This window comes from Pseudopodoces humilis, chromosome 12 (assembly GCF_049639895.1).
Source record: "Pseudopodoces humilis isolate 2021_Gansu_Grassland_sample_001 chromosome 12, ASM4963989v1, whole genome shotgun sequence".
NCBI lineage: Eukaryota > Metazoa > Chordata > Aves > Passeriformes > Paridae > Pseudopodoces > Pseudopodoces humilis.
Window position 1 is genome coordinate 11,376,673 of NC_142211.1, and position 19,335 is coordinate 11,396,007.

General features: G+C 49.2%; 1 protein-coding gene and 1 pseudogene across 7 annotated transcripts in view; one reads left to right on the forward strand and one right to left on the reverse strand.

Moving 5' to 3' along the window:
* The window catches only part of LOC148183369 (spindlin-Z-like), a 162,349-nt gene that overhangs the window by 96,453 nt on the left and 46,561 nt on the right, over positions 1 to 19,335 (reverse strand). The window lies entirely within an intron of this gene.
* LOC148183371 (uncharacterized) lies at positions 16,155 to 17,433 on the forward strand (annotated as a pseudogene).

The following is a 19,335-nucleotide window of genomic DNA, read 5'->3' on the forward strand; positions in this document are numbered from 1 at the left end:
AAGATGTTAAAAATACCTTCCCCACACCCCTCCCTGCTTTCCAAGCTCTACCTACTCCTCCCAAGTGGTGCAGAGAGATGGGGAACAGGGATTACAGTCAGTTCATCACAAGTTGTTTCTGCTGCTGCTCAGGTAGAGGAGTCCTTCCCCTGCTCCAGCATGTGGTCCCTCCCATGGGACACGGTTCACCACGAACTTCTCCAATGTAAGTCCATCCCACGGGCAAGAATTCTCCACAAACTGCTGCAACATGGGTCACTCTTCCATAGGGTGCAGTTTGCATCCCTGTGGTCCTCCATGGACAGCCTTAGAGAGCAGAATGATAATGGGGAGCTTTTGTAGTAATTCTGGTGAAGGGACAAGGGGTGGATTTTGTGTAAATTTTTCACTTTGGTTCTGCACTGTGATAATGTTTTTTTGATTTTTGTGAGGGAAATTTTTGTCTCGCTTTCTTTGGTTGGTTTTGTTGATGTGAGAGCAGGTTGTGTGATGAATGTGGATTTTAGTGATAATTCTTAAATATGTAATTCACAGAGGAGAGGGATGGAATGTATTGGGTTTGCATGGCCAGGTTTTGGTAGCAGAGGGGGCTACAGGAATGGCTTCTGTGAGGATCTGTCAGAAACTTCATTTCCAGCAGAGCCAATACCAGACAGATCCAAGACGGATGTGCTGCTGAAAAGTCTGGGCCAATTAGAAATGGTGGTAATTCCTCTCTGATAACATATTTAAGAAGAAGGGGAAAAAAGTTATTGTGTAGTTGTAATTGCAGTGAGAGAAGAGAGGAGTGAGAATGTGTGAGACAAACAGTTCTGCAGACACCCAGGTCAGTGCAGAAGGGGCAGGAGGTGCTTTCTCCAGGTGCCAGAGCTGAGATTTCCCTGCAGCCCATAGTGCAGACCATGGTGAAGCAGGCTGTCCCCCTGCAGCCCATGGAGGATCCTGGGGTTGCAGAGATCCACCTGCAGCCCATGTAGGATCCCGGGGATGCAGAGATCCACCTGCAGCCCATGGAGGAGGCCCACACCAGAGCATGCAAATGCCTGAAAGAAGGCTGTGAATCCATAGGAAACCTGTGCTGGAGCAGGGTCCTGGCAGGGACCTGCAGACCCATGAAGAGAGGAGCCCATGCTGGAGCAGGTTTCCTGGTAGGACTTGTGATCCTGTGGGGTATTCATGCTGGAGCAGCCTTTACCTGAAGGACTACAGCCCATGGAAAGGGATCCACATTGCTGCAGTTTGGGGAGGACTGTTGCCCATGGGATGGACTCAGACTGGAAATGTTCACGGAGAACTTTGTCCCATGGGAGGGATCCCATGCTGGAGCAGAGGAACAACTCCTCTCCCTGAGCAGCAGCAGAAACAACCTGTGATGAACTGACAGTAACTTCCATTCCCTGTCTCCCTGTGCCACTGGGGAGGAGGAGAAAGAGCTGGGAAGAAGAGGGGTGGGGGGAAGGTGTTTTTAAGGGTTTATTTTACATCTCATCATCTTGCTATCTGTTAGCAATAAATTTAATTAATACCTTTAATTTGAGCCTGTTGTGATGGTGATGGTGTTTGGTGAGTGATCTCCCTCTGTCCTCATCTAACCTTATGGAGGAAGCCAGTCCTCTGACAGGCATCCTCCCTGGAAATCGATCCCCAAAGATAAGACAAAACCAACTAGTCACTGTGACTAAGCTGTGGACCCCTTCCTGCCTTGGGACCCCATGTTATTTCCCTGTTAACTATTGGTCATCTTTTTCTGGTCTCAGACCATTGGTCCCTTTCCCAATTCTCCCCTTACCTATAAAAACCCCAGCTTTTGCCCAGTTCAGTGGTTAGATCATCACTGCCCCCCTTCGCTGAAGCCTGCATTAAAGACCTTCTGTGGAACGCCATATGATCTTCCCATCTCTTGTCTGTGTCGACAGGGGTAACTCCTGAAGTGAGCTAGCTGGGCTGATCAGAGCTGATCATAGAGCAGAAATCTCTTTGAAAAGAGCTGATCACCCGAAGCCTTTGCCAGTGCTCCAAAGGGTTACCCCTGGCTGGAGAGTGCCTGGAAATTCCCGGACGGCAGCTCCCCTCCAGGACATCTATCTGGTTGTTGCTGGCAGAAGCTGGGGGTCGGACAGATCCGCAACAGTGGCGCCCGAACAGGGACCTGAATTCAGCTGAAGCCCAGGGGGTCAGAGCGTCGTTCCGCAGAGCACCCTTGGGACTGCAACGCCGTTTGGATCATCACTCCTCCGAAGCTACCCTCTGTGTTCTAACAGAGTGTCTAACAGGGCAGTTCCAACACCCTCGCATTCACCATCTGGGAGAACAAGCCCTGAGGACTGGAACAAAAAGCCGACAGCCCACCCAGCAGTTTTATTTTGACACGACGAAGCTGACAGTTGTGAGTTAACCCAGCTCTTTCTGCATGCTACTTTATTTCTCTTGGGTCTTTTTGGTTGTTTTTTCTCTTTTTTCTGCTGGCCTGGGACCTGGACTTACCAGTATGGGATTAAAGCTACTAAAGTTTCAATGATCCCATACTAAGAGAGACCTATATTCCCAAATTCTACAATTCCTATCTGCTAACAGTTTCTCCTTCTCTAAAGGAAATCTCTCTAAGACTAACCTAAAACCATTTGTTCACTGGCTTTCTAAGAATTTTACTGACTTTAACAGAGACTCTATCTAACTCTTTCTGGGATAGTGTCGAGACCAAAATTTATGCCTGTCAAGCTAATGGAGATTTTTCTGTCACGTTTTATTACCCTGTTTCACATTATAGCTAAAACTGTAGAAAAACACCCCCACTTTAAAATGTCTCTCTTCAACCCCCACCGCTTTGATGTATCTTCTCTCCCCCCGTATTCAAATGCAAACGACCCTGACTGACTCAGACCTCAGAGTTGCAAAACCAGTTTTTCCATGTCAACTTCCCCCACAGTCTGTCTCCTCGTTCCCTCCGGGGCCAGTCCTAGCCCCCCCCCCCCTCCCCGCCAGGTACATTCCTCAGTGCCAACCCCCACTCTGCTCCCTGGACCAGAGAGCTGGGGATCTGCCCCACTCGTGCTTGGAGCCGCCCCCTCCTCCCCCACCCCACTCGCTGGGGCAGGGAGTGTGGGACCCGCTCCACCCCCACCCAACCCCCTTCCCCTGGCACAAGCCACCACATGTGGTTCAGACCCTTCCGACCCTTCCCTCCCACTCATGCCTGTTCCTATCCCCCCTGCCGCGCACCCCCCCCCCCGCGGCTTCTGCTCCGCAGGCACAGCTGCTGCCGCTGTTCCCTCGCAAAACCCGTCACCCGGCACTGCCGAAACCTCTGCCTGACACATAACTGGAGGCACTGCGACTGCAGCCCCGCCGAACCCCTCCCGCGGCCGGACTGTGCCCCGCTGGTCCCCCGATATCCCGCTCCACACACCCTTACAGCACTCAAACACGCATCACATAGATGCATGCCCTGCATTCTCCACTGAGAATGACAGCGATATCCACACAACTGACTCTGATTCAGATGAAACTGACGCCTGCATAAAAAATCAAATTCAAGCCACTCAGGTAGGGGAATGGGAATTACCCCAAAACATATCCGCCTTCCCAGTAACTTCTCAAAAAGGCAGGAATGTTGCAACAAACAGAACTATTTGGCAACCTATTACTAACAAAGAACTTACAGACCTTCACAAAATAGCCAAAGAACATGGACGAGGAACACATCTTTTTAGAAATTGCCTTGAAGCCATTTTCTCTGCTCATATCTTAGTACCACACAATGTCAAAAATATTGCTCAATGCCTCCTTTCCCCTGCTGAATATATGCTACGGGAAAGGCATTGGAAAAAACAATTAAAATCATTATCTGACAAATATTCTAAAGATGCAAATAGCTAAAATTTTACTGTTGAACGGTTAGCAGGAGAAAATTACTTACTAAAACCCTGAGAACAAGCTAACACTTTACCTGAGGATACACTGCAAGACATAGCTATCGCAGCAAAAACATCATTGCTCCTCACTCCAGATGACTACTCCAACACTACATTTTGCTAATATCAAACAGGGGGTGTCGCCCTGAAGACTCAGCTTCTGAGCTTGCTAACATAGTTTTCCAAGGACTTTCCCAGGAGAGTAACTGTAAACATAGATATGTGTACATTCTTTCTGTTACACGTCTTGTGATGGGCATCTCTCATGGCCAGTGCAGTGAGAAAGTGTTATCCTGACCATCCAATCCCTTGCTGTGGTAAGAAGCCTATAAATCCTGGGAGAAAAAATAAACTCTGCTCTTCCTTTCACCACACCTCGACCTGTGTCCGTGTGATCTATTCATCTTCAGCGGTAACAAGGGGGTAGATGAGAGTTTTATTAAATTTGTGGATAGATTAAAGGATGCCTTGGAAAAACAAAAAAAGTGTATAGAGGCACGAAAAGAACTTTTGAGTAAACTAGCTATAAAGAATGCTAATGAACAATGTAAAACTACTTTGAGGGCTTTACCCTTAGATACAGAACCCACCATTGAACAAATGTTGGAAAGCTGTACACACCATTTGTCCACGAAAACAGTTGCCCAAGCGGCTGCAAAAGGCATTGCTCAAGTGGTTTCTGGAGCATTTGCAGTGGTAACTTCCAGAGATAATGCTCGCTGTTTCAATTGTGGGGAATTTGGACACTTTATAAAGGACTGACCAGAGAGGTCACCCACCCGAGACCCCCGCACTGGCTACCAAAGGCCCCAGAGACCACAGCGATACCAGCAGCACTCAGGAAACTTCCAGCGCAGCGCGGTATGGCCCCGCGCGCAGACAACAAATCAAAAGCCATCTCGCTCCGTCCCAGCTGTGAGATTCGTATGGGACAGCCAGGACCAGGAAGGTGGGAAGCATCACAGCGCATCATCCCGGGAGATCCCAAACCACATGAGGAGGATCCAACACACAGAGTGGTACCGATGAGAACTAGGTGCCAGCTGGTAACTGCACTGTCCATTGACTTTACAGATGAAACTGTTTACCATATCCTCACAGGAAAGCATGGACCAGAAGATGGTCCCTGGGACATCCTAATTACAAGTGACACTTTCCATGGTCCAAAAGAAATTTTTGTTTTTCCAGAAGTACAGACAGTATTTCCTGGACAGGAGATCTTTGTCCAACTGTGCTGCATGGACACACCCTTTTATCTTTCACAAGGAACCCAAATTGCACAAGCTTTTTTACTCCCACCGACCTGTATGGAACGGCTTCTCCTCAACCCCACAATAATGTGGGCACAGACTGTGGGCCCAAAAAAGCCTACCATTGAGTGTGGCTTATTCTGCAAGGGAGACAAAATCTACCGACCAGGGATGCTAGATACAGGCACGGATGTGACCATCATTGCTCACTCGGAGTGGCCAGCAAACTGGGAACTGCAGCCTGTGGCAGGCATGATTTCAGGGATTGGTGGAGTTACAGTGTCTATGCACAGCAAGCAGAATGTCATCATTGAAGGGCCTGAAGGCAAGCTGGCAACCATCTGGCCATTTGTGGTAAGGGCCCCCATCACCCTATGGGGTAGGGACCTTCTATCCCAGTGGGGGGCTTCCTTACGCATTCTCAGACGGAATTTATGATTTGGGCCACTGATGACTGCATGCTGCCATCTACCCCTCAGCTCACCTGGAAATGTGAGGATCCAGTCTGGGTCGAGCAGTGGCCCCTCTCAAAAGTGAAATTGCGTGCATTACAAGACCTAGCTGAAGAGCAGCTTGCCAAAGGCCACATCATCAAGATCACCAGCCCCTGGAACTCCCCAGTCTTTGTGCTGAAAAAGCCTGGAAAGGACAGATGGAGACTTTTACATGATCTTCACAAGATCAACGAGGTCATTGAGGACATGGGTTCCCTTCAGCCTGGCCTGCCCTCACCATCGATGCTGCCCCGAGACTGGAGTCTTGCCATCATAGACATCAAAGACTGCTTCTTCAGCATCCCGCTGCACCCCCAAGATGCCCCCTGCTTTGCCTTCTCCATCCCCTCTCTTAACAAAGAGGCTCCACTGAAAAGATATCATTGGCTTTATCTACCCCAAGGCCTCAAGAACAATCCAACTATATGCCAGTGGTATGTCGCTCACATTCTCTCTCCCGTTTGGAAACAATTCCCAGATGCAATCATCCACCACCATATGGATGATATCTTGGTCTGTGCATCAGAAAAGACTTATTTGGACAAAGCAGTTAAAAAGTCCATTGAGACCATAGAAAAAGCTGGATTTGAAATCCGTGAGAACAAAGTGCAGTACACCAGCTCATGGACTTATCTCGGACTCCAAATTTGTGAAAAGAACATTGTACCCCAGCAGCTTGCCATCCAAGATGACCCAACAACCCTGAGAGACTTGGACAGTTTATGTGGGTCCATCAACTGGATCTGACCCCTAATTGAAATTGCAACAGAAGACCTTGCCCCCCTGTTCCATGTTCTCTGTGGCAGCAAAGACCTGGACTCTCCACGTGCCCTCACACCAGAAGTCCAAGATACTATCACCAAAATCCAAGAAGCCCTGTCTTCATGCCAAGCCCATTGCTTCGAGCCCAGCCTGCCTTTCCAGTTTGTCATTCTGGGAAAGGCCCCCCATTTCCATGGACTGATTTTCCAATGGGACCCTCAACTCCAAGACCCTCTATTGATACTTGAATGGATCTTTACAAACAACCAGCCTACAAAAACAATTACCACCTTTCAGGAAATCATGGCACATGTAATTAAAAAAGCCAGGACTCACCTCTGTTCTCTTGCAGGGTGTGAGTTCACATGCATATACCTGCCACTGACTACTGGAGACCTAGAGCATTTGCTCCAGACCAATGAAAAACTCCAGTTCGCCCTGGATAGTTATACAGGACAAATTTCCATCCACATACCAAAACATAAACTCTTTAATGCGACCTTTAATCTGACCCCAAAATTAGTCCAAAGCAGGGTACCTCTCAAAGCTCTAATTGTTTTTACAGATGGCTCAGGGTCATCCCACAAGTCTGTGATGACCTGGAAAGACCCCAAGACTCAAAAGTGGGAATCTGATGTCCAAGTAGTGGAAGGATCCTCACAGATAGCTGAGTTAGCAGCTGTCGTCAGAGCCTTTGAGAAATTCAAAGACGAACCCATTAATTTAGTCATAGATTCAGCTTATGTTGCTGGTACAGCTATGAGGGCAGAACACACTTTTCTCAAATATATTTCCAACCCAAAACTACACCAATTGATCTCTGCATTAACTCATTTAATATCCCACAGAAAGCAACTTTATCATATCATGCATGTGAGGTCACACACTGACCTGCCAGGTGCCATCATAGAAGGAAACAGGAAAGCGGACACTTTAGCCATGCCAGTAGGAACTGCTAATGTCCCTGACATCTTTGCTCAGGCAAAGTTGTTACATGCATTTTATCATCAAAATGTACCTGCCCTCATCAGAATGTTCAAGCTCTCAAAAGATCAAGCAAAAGCTATTATTTCAACGGGCCCAAACTGCCAGAATTACCAGATCCCATCTATGGGTACCAGGGTCAATCCCCAAGGCCCAAAAAACATCAAAACAGACAATGGGCTTGCCTATACCTCTCGTAGGTTAAAAGAGTTCTTCAGTGAGTGGAGAATAAAACACAATACAGTCATACCTGCAAATCCCACAGGGCAATTCATCATAGAAAGGACTCATCAAACCCTCAGAGTCTTTCATCAACAACGGAGAGAAGCAGAAATTACATCCCCTGTCGAGAGACTCTGTAAGGCCCTCTATGTCATTAACTTCCTAAATTGTACAGCATCTGAGCCTGACCCTGCAATCCTTTGTCATTTCTCAAATTCAACCCAAGCTAAGCTCACTGAGAAGCCACCAGTGCTAGTAAAGGACCCAGAGACACATCAGGTTTCTGGGCCTTTCCCATTGATTACCTGGAGAAGAGGCTATGCCTGTGTTTCGTTACCATCTGGCCCAAGACGGTTTCCAGGAAAAAACATAAAACCGTATCTAGGCACTGCAAACACTGTCCCCACAAACAATAACAAGAATTCTCCTGAGTCATATACAAGACCTCCACAAAACCAGACCAGCTCTGCATGGAGACAACAGCGTTGCCAAGTGCCCACAAACCAGAGAGACCACCCCGTCACCCGACAGCAGACAGAACAGAGAACTGAACAAGATGCTGCTGCATCAGTCAAGCCATAGGCCAGATGCAGTCTGGCCACAAATTTTCCCCTGGTTTATATGTTGTCACTCTTTTTTCCCTAAAAACCCTTGTGTCCCCCTTCCTCAACCCTTGCAAGAACCTCCCTAAACCCTATACCTACCTCCCCCATCCTCAGTTTTTAGTAAATAGAAAAAAAGGGGGGAAAGAACAGAGAAAAGGGATGAGGGAGAAAACCCTAAACCTTCCCCCCACACCAAAAAAATAACAAATTTTGCTATCAGAAGCCCCATCCGTGCCCAAAGATGAAAATTTCCTTCTCGGTCACTGGAGATTAACGGATGAGTGTCATCTTTATTTAAGGGAATTTTGTGGATTTTTATTGTAACTATTATTGTATTAGCTATGTTCTCATGCCTTCTCTGTTGCTTCAAAAGAGCTATAGGAGATGCCTTTTTACTAAATACATAACCTCATGAGCCCTTTATCATATTTTCTCCTCATTGTCCAGATCCTGAGGGGAGTGATAGAGTGGGTTTGGTGGGTGCTTGGCATCCAGACAGGGTCTACCCCGTACAGTCTTTTTTGGTGCTGAAACCTGGGCTCTGGATCTCTGAAGTCACAGGAGGATGCCAAGAGTTGTCTGTATTAGAGGCCAAGGTGAATTTAAAAGGGGACAAGTGGGAAAGCACCCCACTGTGACTGGCCCAGAGACCCCCTTTTATCCTTGGCAGTGACTACTTCAAGAGAGGGTACTTCAAGGATCCAAAAGGGCATCAATGGGCTTTTGCTGTAGCTACTGTGAATACAGACAAGATCAAACAGTTATCCACCCTGCCTGGCCTCTCAGAAGATCCCTTCATCATGGGATTGCTGCAAGTTCAAGACTAGCAAGTGACAATTGCTACCACAAAAGTGCACCAGTGGCAATATCACACCAACCGAGTCTCCGTAATTACCATCCATAAATTAATTAATTGACTGGAAAGCCAAGGAGTCATCAGCAGAACCCACTCACCCTTCAACAGCCCCATCTGGCCAGTACAAAAGTCTAATGGAGAATGGAGGCTGACAATAGACTATTGGGGCCTGAATGAAGTCACGCCACCTCTGAGTGCTGCTGTACCAGACTTGCTGGAACCCCAATATGAGCTGGAGTCAAAGGCAGCCAAATGGTGCCACAACTGATATCACTAATGCATTTTTCTCAATTCCTCTGTTAGCAGAGTGCAGGCCACAGTTTGCTTTCACTTGTAGGTGTGTCCAGCACACCTGGAATTGACTGTTCCAGAGGTGGAAACACAGCTCCACTGTGGGTACAGAGGAGCCCGCTGGGCCTGAGATCCTGGCTCTTCCCTGGAGAGGAGATACTTCTCTGTAAGAGAGACACAACGTGTCGCTCCCAGGGGTCTTTGAGTTAGATATGTTAAACTGTTGTGTTTCATTGGTGTTCTCCCCTGCTGTCCCACCCCAATACAGGTATCTCGGGCTTCCCCCCGCCCCTCTCCTTCCCCATAAATACCCCGGCTTTTCCCCTGTTCGAGAGATTCGCTGTTACCGGCACCCTTCGCCGAAGCTCTGCCTGAATAAAGGCTTGTGCCTCGGTGGAACGCTGGATCAGCTTTTTCGTCCCTGCTTCCTGTGTTGCCTGCCCGCCGCCGAGCCGAGCTGAGCTGAAATCACTGTACTATTACTGAGCTGAGCTGGAATCACTCGACCGCTCGAAGCTGCTCACACGCGCTTCGGGCCGGCCCTTCTCAGGGCTGTTTCTCTAGAGAAGTCGCGGTGCTCCGGGCTTTCCGTCGCCGCGGCAACTGGCGACCCAAACGTGGGGCCTTTGAAGAAGCCCCGAAGAAGCGTCCGCTCGCAGTTTTAGCTGCGAGGCGAGCCGCCGTTCGAGCCGCCGCCCCTCGAAGAAGCTTGCTTGCATTCTAGCAAGAGGCGATCCAAGAGGCTGCGGCCGGGACCCTCGTCTGACCATCTGGGGCAAGGAAAGCCCCTGAGGACTGGCCACCCCAGGTGACCACCCGCCCAGCAGCTTTTTTTTCGCCCGCCGGCATCTGCCGAAGAGAAATTGTAAGTGTATCCTGTGAAAGGTTTTTTTTGGGGCTTTTTTTTTTCTTTGCTGTTTTACTGCTGGGTGGGGAGTGAAAAAGGATGGGGAATGAGTCCTCTGTACAGAGACTGACCCCACCTGAGAGGGACTTTTATATCCAAGTTGTAAATACCCTAAAAGCAGGAAATTTTAAGTTTTCTAAAGGGGATTTAAAAAGATTTATTCATTGGGTTTTTAAACATTTTAAGATTAATTCGGACTCTGCTAAATCAGGAATTTTTTGGGATAATGTGGGAAGAAAGTTATATACAGTTCAAGCTAAAGGGGATTTTTCTGTTGCAAAGTTTTTTCCTGTGTTTCAAAATATTATTTTCTCATTGGAAAAAGAGGGAAAAAAAGAAGAGGGAGTTTTGGGTCCCCAGTTAAACCCCCCAACCCCGTCAGCCCCTCCAGGTGTCCCCGAACCCCTTTCCCTATCGTAGAGTCAGTTGGGGGGTGGACATTGCCCCCGGGCACAGGGCTGCTGCCGTCTCTCTGACGCCCCCCTACCGTCTCTCTGCCCGTACCAGGGCAGCAGTGGCCATGCTGCTCTGGGCCTTTCCTCTACCCTCTCCCCTATGCCCTCACACCCGGTTGTGTCCCCCCCAGTTCCTAGCGTTAGCACAGGTGGCGCCGGCAGCGTATCCAGCCCCGCCATTTTGTCCCACTCCCACCCCGGTTTTCCCGCCTTCACCCCTTCTCTTCCTGCCGCGTCCTGCTGCTCCACCCCCCCCACTGCGTCGTTGGGTGTAACCGCGTCGGGCCCCCCCCGCATCCATCGGGAAACCCCTCCCGGTCGCGGGCCCCGGTCCTGTCCCTTTGTGCCGGGGCCCCGTCCCCAGCGGCGCTCCCACTCCAGGGACCCAGTGCCCCGGAGGTCGGGACGGCTCCGGCCGGAGCGGGACCACCCCGGCTTCCCCACCCGGCCACAAAAGGGCCAGCTCTAGGCACCCGAGCCGGCCCCGCCCTGCTAGCAAGAGCGCCCTATCTCCACTAGGAGATGAGAGCAGTGAATCTTCTTATTCAGATTCTGAGTATGAAGACCACTGGGCTGAGGTGCAGAGGGAAGCCACACGGGCGGGGAACTCAGCCCTGTCCCAGTAAATACTTGCCTTTCCTGTAATAATGAGGAGAGACAGGACAGGGGCACAGTTTGCTGCATGGGAATCCCTTCATTATAGGGAACTGCAGGAACTTTGCAAAGCTGCTGAGGAACATAGCAGGGGTTCACATTTTTTTAAAATACTTGCTGGAAGCCTCCTTCTCTGCCTACGTCATGGTCCCCCATGACATCAAGAATATTATGAACTGCCTTCTCTCTCCAGCAGAGTACATGTTGTGGGAGAAGGGTGGAAGAAACATTTAAAGCAATTGGCAGATGTTTATGCAAGAGATGCTAACAGACCTAATTTTACTTTAGAGCAATTAGCAGGAGAAGATTTCCAAAAGCCCTGCGATCAGGCCCGGGACCTGCCTGAAGCAGCCTTACAGGATATAGCTAATGCTGCTAAGATATCTCTTTTTACCACCCCTGATGATAAAGTGCCAACACAGTGCTTCACCAATATTAAGCAAGGGGCAACTGAGTCTTTTATTAAGTATATTGATAAGTTAAAAGTGGCCATTGAAAAACAGATAGAGAGCCCACAGGTGCAAAAGGAATTATTAGTAAAAATAGCAATGGCCAATGCTAATCAGGAGTACAAAGCAGTTTTGCGAGCCCTCCCTCTGGACCCCGAACCAACCATAGATCAGGTGGTGGAAGCCTGCACCAAACACTCCTCTGCCTCAAGTGAAAATACAGCGGCACTTGCAGTGGCTAAAGGAGTGGCAGAGGCGATATCTGGAGCTTATGCTGCAGACCCCAATAGAAATTGTTGTTTTAATTGTGGCGAGCCTGGACATTTTTTTAAAGACTGTCCAGAGAGACATTCTATACAACCACCTGCCCACCAACGGTTACCCAGACAAAACTGGCATTCGGGAAACTTCAAGCAGAGCATGGAACGGCCCCGCGCTTCGACATCAAATCAAATGCCGCACCGCTCCACCCCTCCTGCCAAACCCACCATCCTGCCTCCACGGGGACCCCAATATTAAGCCCAGCAGGTGGAGTGCTTCAGATGGGAACCCGGTGTCAACTGGTAACTAGACTCTCTTTACATATGAAGGGTGACTGTATTTACAAAATCCCCACAGGGAAACGTGGACCACCAGGCGATCCCTCTAACATCTTAATACTTGGGGATCCTACCAACTCTCCAGGGCAAATTCATACTGTTCCTGAGGTCCTGACTATATACCCTGGAGATGAAATTTCCATCTCTCTGACCTGCATAGACCCTCCTTATTATTTAAAGGAACAGACTCCTGTGGCACAGGCCTTTTTACTTCCTAGTGACTGCCCAGATCATATTCCCCTCAACCCCAGCGCTATGTGGACTCAGGTTGTGGGCTCCTGCAAACCTATTGTGGACTGCAGCCTGTTTTGTTATGGGGAAAGGATTCAGCGCCCAGGAATGATAGACACTGGAGCAGATGTTACCATCATCGCCCGCTCCGAGTGGCCAGACAATTGGGAATTACAACCTGTGACAAGCATGATTTCAGGAATTGGAGGGATGACAGCCTCCATGAGGAGCAAACGGAATATTGTCATCGAAGGACCTGAGGGAAAAATGGCAACCATCAGGCCATTTGTGGTGAGAGCACCAATCACCCTCTGGGGACGGGATCTCCTGTCCCAATGGGGGGCTTCTCTGCGGATTCCCAGCAGGGATTTTTAGTGGGGGTCACTGAGAAGCGCGCCATGCCTACCATCCCCCAACTCATCTGGAAACAGCACCATCCAGTGTGGGTTGATCAGTGGCCCCTATCTGAGACCAAACTGCGCACTGGAAGCCCTTGTGGAAGAGCAGCTTGCCAAGGGCCACATCACTGAGTCCAATAGCCCTTGGAACTCGCCTGTCTTTGTCCTACGCAAACCAGGCAAGGACAGGTGGAGACTCCTTCATGACCTCCGGAAGATCAACGATGTCATTGAGGAAATGGGACCCCTCCAGCCTAGCATGCCCTTCCCTTCAATGCTCCCCCGGGATTGGAAGCTGGCTGTCATTGACATAAAGGACTGTTTTTTCAACATACCACTCCATCCTCGGGACGCTCCCAGATTTGCATTCTCAGTTCCCTCTCCAAGCAGACAAGCACCTTTAAAAAGATACCATTGGCTGGTCCCTCCTCAGGGGATGAAAAATTCTCCTACCATCTGCCAATGGTACGTGGCCCACATCCTGTCACCTGTGAGGACCCTGTTCCCAGATGCCGTCATCCTCCACTACATGGATGACATCCTGGTTTGTGCTGCTGCTGATGACTATCTGCACAGGACTTTACAAAAAACTATCCAGACAATTGAGGATGCTGGATTTGAGATACGTGAAGACAAGATCCAGCACACCTGCCCTTGGACCTACCTGGGACTCCAGATCCGTGAGCGGACCATCGTGCCCCAGCAGCTGACCATCAGAGACGACCCCAAGACCCTGCGGGACTTACATCAGCTCTGCGGGTCCATCAACTGGATACGCCCTCTGCTTGGGGTAACAACGGAAGTCCTTGCACCCCTCTTCAACCTGCTCCGTGGCAGTGAGGCCCTCGACTCACCACGCTCCCTCACGCCGGAGGCCCGGGAATCCATCACCAAGGTCCAGGAGGCCCTGTCTTCACGACAAGCCCACTGGTATGAGCCCAGCCTGCCCTTCCAGCTGGTTATCCTGGGTAAGGCCCCACGCTTGCACGCGCTCATTTTTCAATGGGATATGGCATTGAAGGATCCACTCCTTATCATCAAGTGGATCTTTACACATAACCAGCCCACTAAGACCATTACCACTCTGCAGGAAATCATGGCTGAACTCGTTAAAAGAGCTAGAGTCTGTCTCCGCACTCTTGCAGCCTTTGAGTTCACATGCATCTTCCTCCCATTGGCAACTGGAAGTTTGGAGCCTTTGCTCCAAACCAATGAGAGCCTTCAGTTTGCTCTTGATAGCTATTCAGGCCAAATTTCTATACACCCACCTGGCCACAGACATTTCAAAACCACATTTAATTTGGTCCCCAAATCATTACAGAGCAAAACACCGCTCCAGGCCCTGACGGTTTTCACAGATGGCTCAGGGAAATCCCACAAGTCAGTCATGACTTGGAAGGACCCCAGGACACAGAAATGGGAGTCCGATGTCCAAGTGGTCGAGGGATCACCAGAGATTGCTGAGTTAGCAGCCGTTGTCAGAGCTTTTGAGAAATTCCAAGAACCTTTCAATCTGGTGACCGATTCGGCTTTATGTGGCTGGAATAGCTATGAGAGCAGAACATGCATTTCTAAAAGAGGTCTCTAACCCAAATTTATACAAATTGCTTTCTGAATTAGTATATCTTATCTCTCACAGAAAGCAACCTTACTATGTCATGCATGTGAGGGCGCACACAGACCTCCCAGGTGCCATTGCCGAAGGAAACAGGAGGGCAGACGCCTTAGCCATGCCTGCTGGAGCAGCCAATGTCCCTGACATTTTTGCGCAAGCGAAATTGTCCCACCAGTTCTTCCACCAGAACGTGCCTGCACTGATGAGAATGTTCAGACTACCCAGAGACCAGGCTAGAGCAATAGTTGCCACCTGTCCTAATTGCCAATCGTTCCAAATACCAGTCGTTAACTCCGGGGTTAACCCCCGAGGACTGAACAGCTGCCAGATATGGCAAACCGATGTCACTCATGTCCCGTCCTGAGGGAGAGTCAAATACGTACATGTCTCCGTAGACACCTTCTCTGGTGCAGTGTTTGCCTCAGCCCATGCAGGAGAAAATGCCAAGCACACCATCTGACATTTTCTCCTTGCTTTTGCAACCCTGGGAGTCCCAGAACAAATTAAAACAGACAATAGACCTGCTTACACCTCTCACAAATTAAGAGACTTTTTCAATGAGTGGGGGGTGAAACACACCACGGGCATTCCTCATTCTCCTACAGGGCAATCAATAGTAGAGAGAACCCACCAAAACCTAAAGAGTCCTTGATCACCAGTGGGGAGGAACAGAAATCATTCCCCCCATTGAGAGGCTCTGTAAGGCTCTATATGTCATGAACTTTCTAAATTGCTCGCCTACAGAGCCTGACCCCCCTGTAATACGGCACTTCTCTAACTCGACCCATGCCAAACTCACAGAGAAGCCGCCAGTGCTGATCAAGGATCCTGAATCACAACGGACATCAGGACCCTTCCCATTGATTACCTGGGGGAGAGGGTACGCGTGTGTGTCCACACCATCAGGACCTAAGTGGCTCCCAGGGAAAAATGTAAAACCTTATTTAGGCCCTACAAACCCTGCACCAGATTCAGAACTTTCAAAGTCTCCTGAGACCCACACAGGTCCAGAAAAACAGCAGCCCACTGCAGCCTGGAAACGGAGACGTCGTCGGAGTCCACTGAACTGACCTGCCACCAGACCAACAACCAGACAGAGGCCAAACCGTCCTGCTACCAGGGCCACAACGAGACGACTGCCAACGTCACGCCTGACACCGTGATAGTACACAAGTCTTCTTAACTCCCTCCCCCTTCCCCTTCTTGCCCTTGTTGCCTAGCCCAAATTGTTAGTTTGCACCAAAGTGCACCTCTGTGCTGCTGCTGGTGTCGGGTCATGTGTCCCCAACACACAGAATAACCTCGCTTATAATTGTTTCGTTTTTTTTTGTTTTCTTGGTTTTTTTTTAAAGAGGGGGGAGACAGGAGAGGAAAGGGAGAAAGAAAATAGCTTCCCCCCCTCCAAAAATCAGAGCTAATCTTTTATGTCCTGTTGTAGAAAATGGAGAGCAAAACCATCCTTGAGTTCCTGATGTTCCTGATCATCTGGATGCTCCTGAAAACATCAGCTGTGGATGCCTGGCTAGTAGCACAGCCCCAGGAGAACGTGTGGATCACCCTCGCAAAGACGCTCCAACAAGACTACATGTGCTTGTCCATGGGCAGTGCCACCAACCCTCTGTCATCCTGCCTGGTAGGGATTCCTTTAAAGCCCCATGAATATCCTTTCACAGGGAAAGAACCCAACCCAGTAGACACTTGGGACCAGTGGACAAAGATCTTGCCCCACACACCAGAGGAACCCCAGGAATTAGAGCTTTTGGGATCCTCCAAAGCTACCTATTGCATAAATTTTAATTATCACCCAGTAGCCAATGCATGGCCTGCCTTGAAATACCAAAAGGCAATTAAATCAAGGAAAAATGTGACTCCCAACAGTAAAATTTACAGTCAGTCCAAATGGTGCAATTACACCAGCAGCACACGATCCACCTCCTCTCACTGTCCCAGAGTGCTGCCCCGGGGAGTGTTCTTGATCTGTGGGGATAGTGTGGGCAGGAATCCCTTCCCGACTCTGGGGAGGTCCTTGCACGCTTGGACAGCTTACCATCGTCACTCCAAATTCAACTCTAATACATGATTGGCTGAAAAAGAATGAATTGGCTCACCAAAAGAAAGATCTCGCCCAATTAGATGAAAATTGCAATAGCCAAATTAAAGATCGGTCCTACACAAAGAGGGTGGTGATGTCAGCATTTTTGCCGTGGATGGCTGCTGCTAAAGCCCTTGGTGAGCCTTCTCACCTGGAGTGTTGGCTTGGTAAGCAGGCCAACTGGACCTCCTCTGTCCTGAGTGACCTCCTGACAGATGAAGAGACTGTTAGGCATGCCACGCTACAAAACTGAGCTGCCATAGACTTTCTGCTCCTGGCCCATGGACACGGCTGCGAGGAATCAGATGGTTTGTGCTGCTTTAACCTCTCCAGCCCCAATGAAGGCATCCACGCCTGCATCCAGAGACTCCAACATGCAGTCCAAAAACTCCAGACTGAAAAAGAGCCCCAGTGGCTTGAAGACCTTTTTGTGAGCTGGGGACTCGAGAGATGGGTTGCCTCCATCCTCAAGAACATTTTTTGGGTTTTCTTGATTGTTATTATCTTCCAAAGTATGTTTTCATGTTTTAAGAAGCTATCAGCTAACTCTCTAGGGGATGCTTTTTTAATAAGTAAAGAAGGGGGAGTTGTGGGTATGGAGGAGCCCACTGAGCCCGAGATCCTGGCTCTTCCCTGGAGAGGAGATACTTCTCTGTAAGAGAGACACAACGTGTCGCTCCCAGGGGTCTTTGAGTTAGATATGTTAAACTGTTGTGTTTCATTGGTGTTCTCCCCTGCTGTCCCACCCCAATACAGGTATCTCGGGCTTCCCCCCGCCCCTCTCCTTCCCCATAAATACCCCGGCTTTTCCCCTGTTCGAGAGATTCGCTGTTACCGGCACCCTTCGCCGAAGCTCTGCCTGAATAAAGGCTTGTGCCTCGGTGGAACGCTGGATCAGCTTTTTTGTCCCTGCTTCCTGTGTTGCCTGCCCGCCGCCGAGCCGAGCTGAGCTGAAATCACTGTACTATTACTGAGCTGAGCTGGAATCACTCGACCGCTCGAAGCTGCTCACACGCGCTTCGGGCCGGCCCTTCTCAGGGCTGTTTCTCTAGAGAAGTCGCGGTGCTCCGGGCTTTCCGTCGCCGTGGCACTCCACTATTTGCCGTGGATTGATCGAGATTGCACTGGAACAAGGTGAAGCTCTGAAATCCCTGCAATACACTGATTACATGACTGTGTAGGGCAATACAGCAGAAGAAGGTTTTGAGAATGGGAAGAAAATAATCCAAATTCTTCTGAAAGCTGGTCTTGCCATAAAAAAAATAAGGGGACCTGCACAAGAGATCCAGTTCTTGGGAGTAAAATGTCAGGATGGACACCATCACGTGCCTATGGAGATGGTTAACAAAATAGCAGCTGTCTCCATTGGCTAACAAGGAAACAAAAGCTTTCTTAGGCCTTGTGGGGTTCTGGGAAAGGCATATTCCAGGTTATATCCAGCTTGTAAGCCCCTCTAGCAAGTGATCTGAAAGAACTACTTTGAGTGGGGCCTTGAGCAACAACAGGCCTTTGAGCAGATCAAACAGTAAATAGTTTGTGCAGTAGCTCTTGGGCCTGTTCAAACAGGCCTCGCTGTGCAAAATATACTTTACACTGCAGCTGGGGAGCAGGGCCTCACCTTGAGCCTCTGACAGAGGACTTCAGGAGAAACCCAAGGTTGATCATCAGGGTTTTGGACTGGGAGAGTCTGTTGACTTCCTCAAAGGCATAGAGGCTCTGCAGAGAGACCTCGACAAATTAGAAGACTGGGCAATCACCAACCATATGAAGTTCAACAAGGGAAAGTGTTGTAGTTTAGGGCATAAGCGGTGCGGAAGAACTCGGGATGTAACGGAAAGCTAGCAACACACCCCTCTCTCTAGGATAGTAAAACCTTTTGTAATTAGCCAATAGCACCTAACGATGACATAAGCAGAAGGGAGTAACACAATGACCCTAGGTTATAAAATGTAAAATTCCCCTGTAATAAACGCTATTTATGCCATCCATCACATTGATGCTGTGGGACATGGTCCGTGTGGCTGGAGATAGCCACCGTGCTGACGCTAGCCAGGGTGCCTGCCTTGCTTAAAAACCAGCATCTGGTGCACGAAACCTGGGAGGAAAAGTGGGAAGAAACGTGAGAAGAAATTCAAAAAGCAAGGATACCCTGGACCAGCGAGCAGCGGCCAAGATAGCTGGACTAAGTCTTGGCGAGAGAAATCCTGGGCCCAGAAGGAAGATGGAATCGTTGATAAAGGTCGTATCTGAATTATATAAGCAGTGGGGGGTAGATTGTAAATCTAAGGATTTTATGCTTGCTGTTACACAGCTTTTACAAATGGGTGTTATAGAGCAGCCAGTGGACATTCTTCACCCTGAGGTGTGGGAGAAATGTACCAGAGCTCTGGCTAATGAAACTGTAGATTCTGGTAATATGAAACATTTTAAGTCATGGGGTAAGGTCGTTAAGGCCTTGAAAAAAGCTAGACAAAAGCAAGAAACCTGGATGGCAGCAAAAGACTGTCTCTTAGTCACCCCGAAACTAGGAGTCAGTGCTACAACACAAACTTTAGAGCCT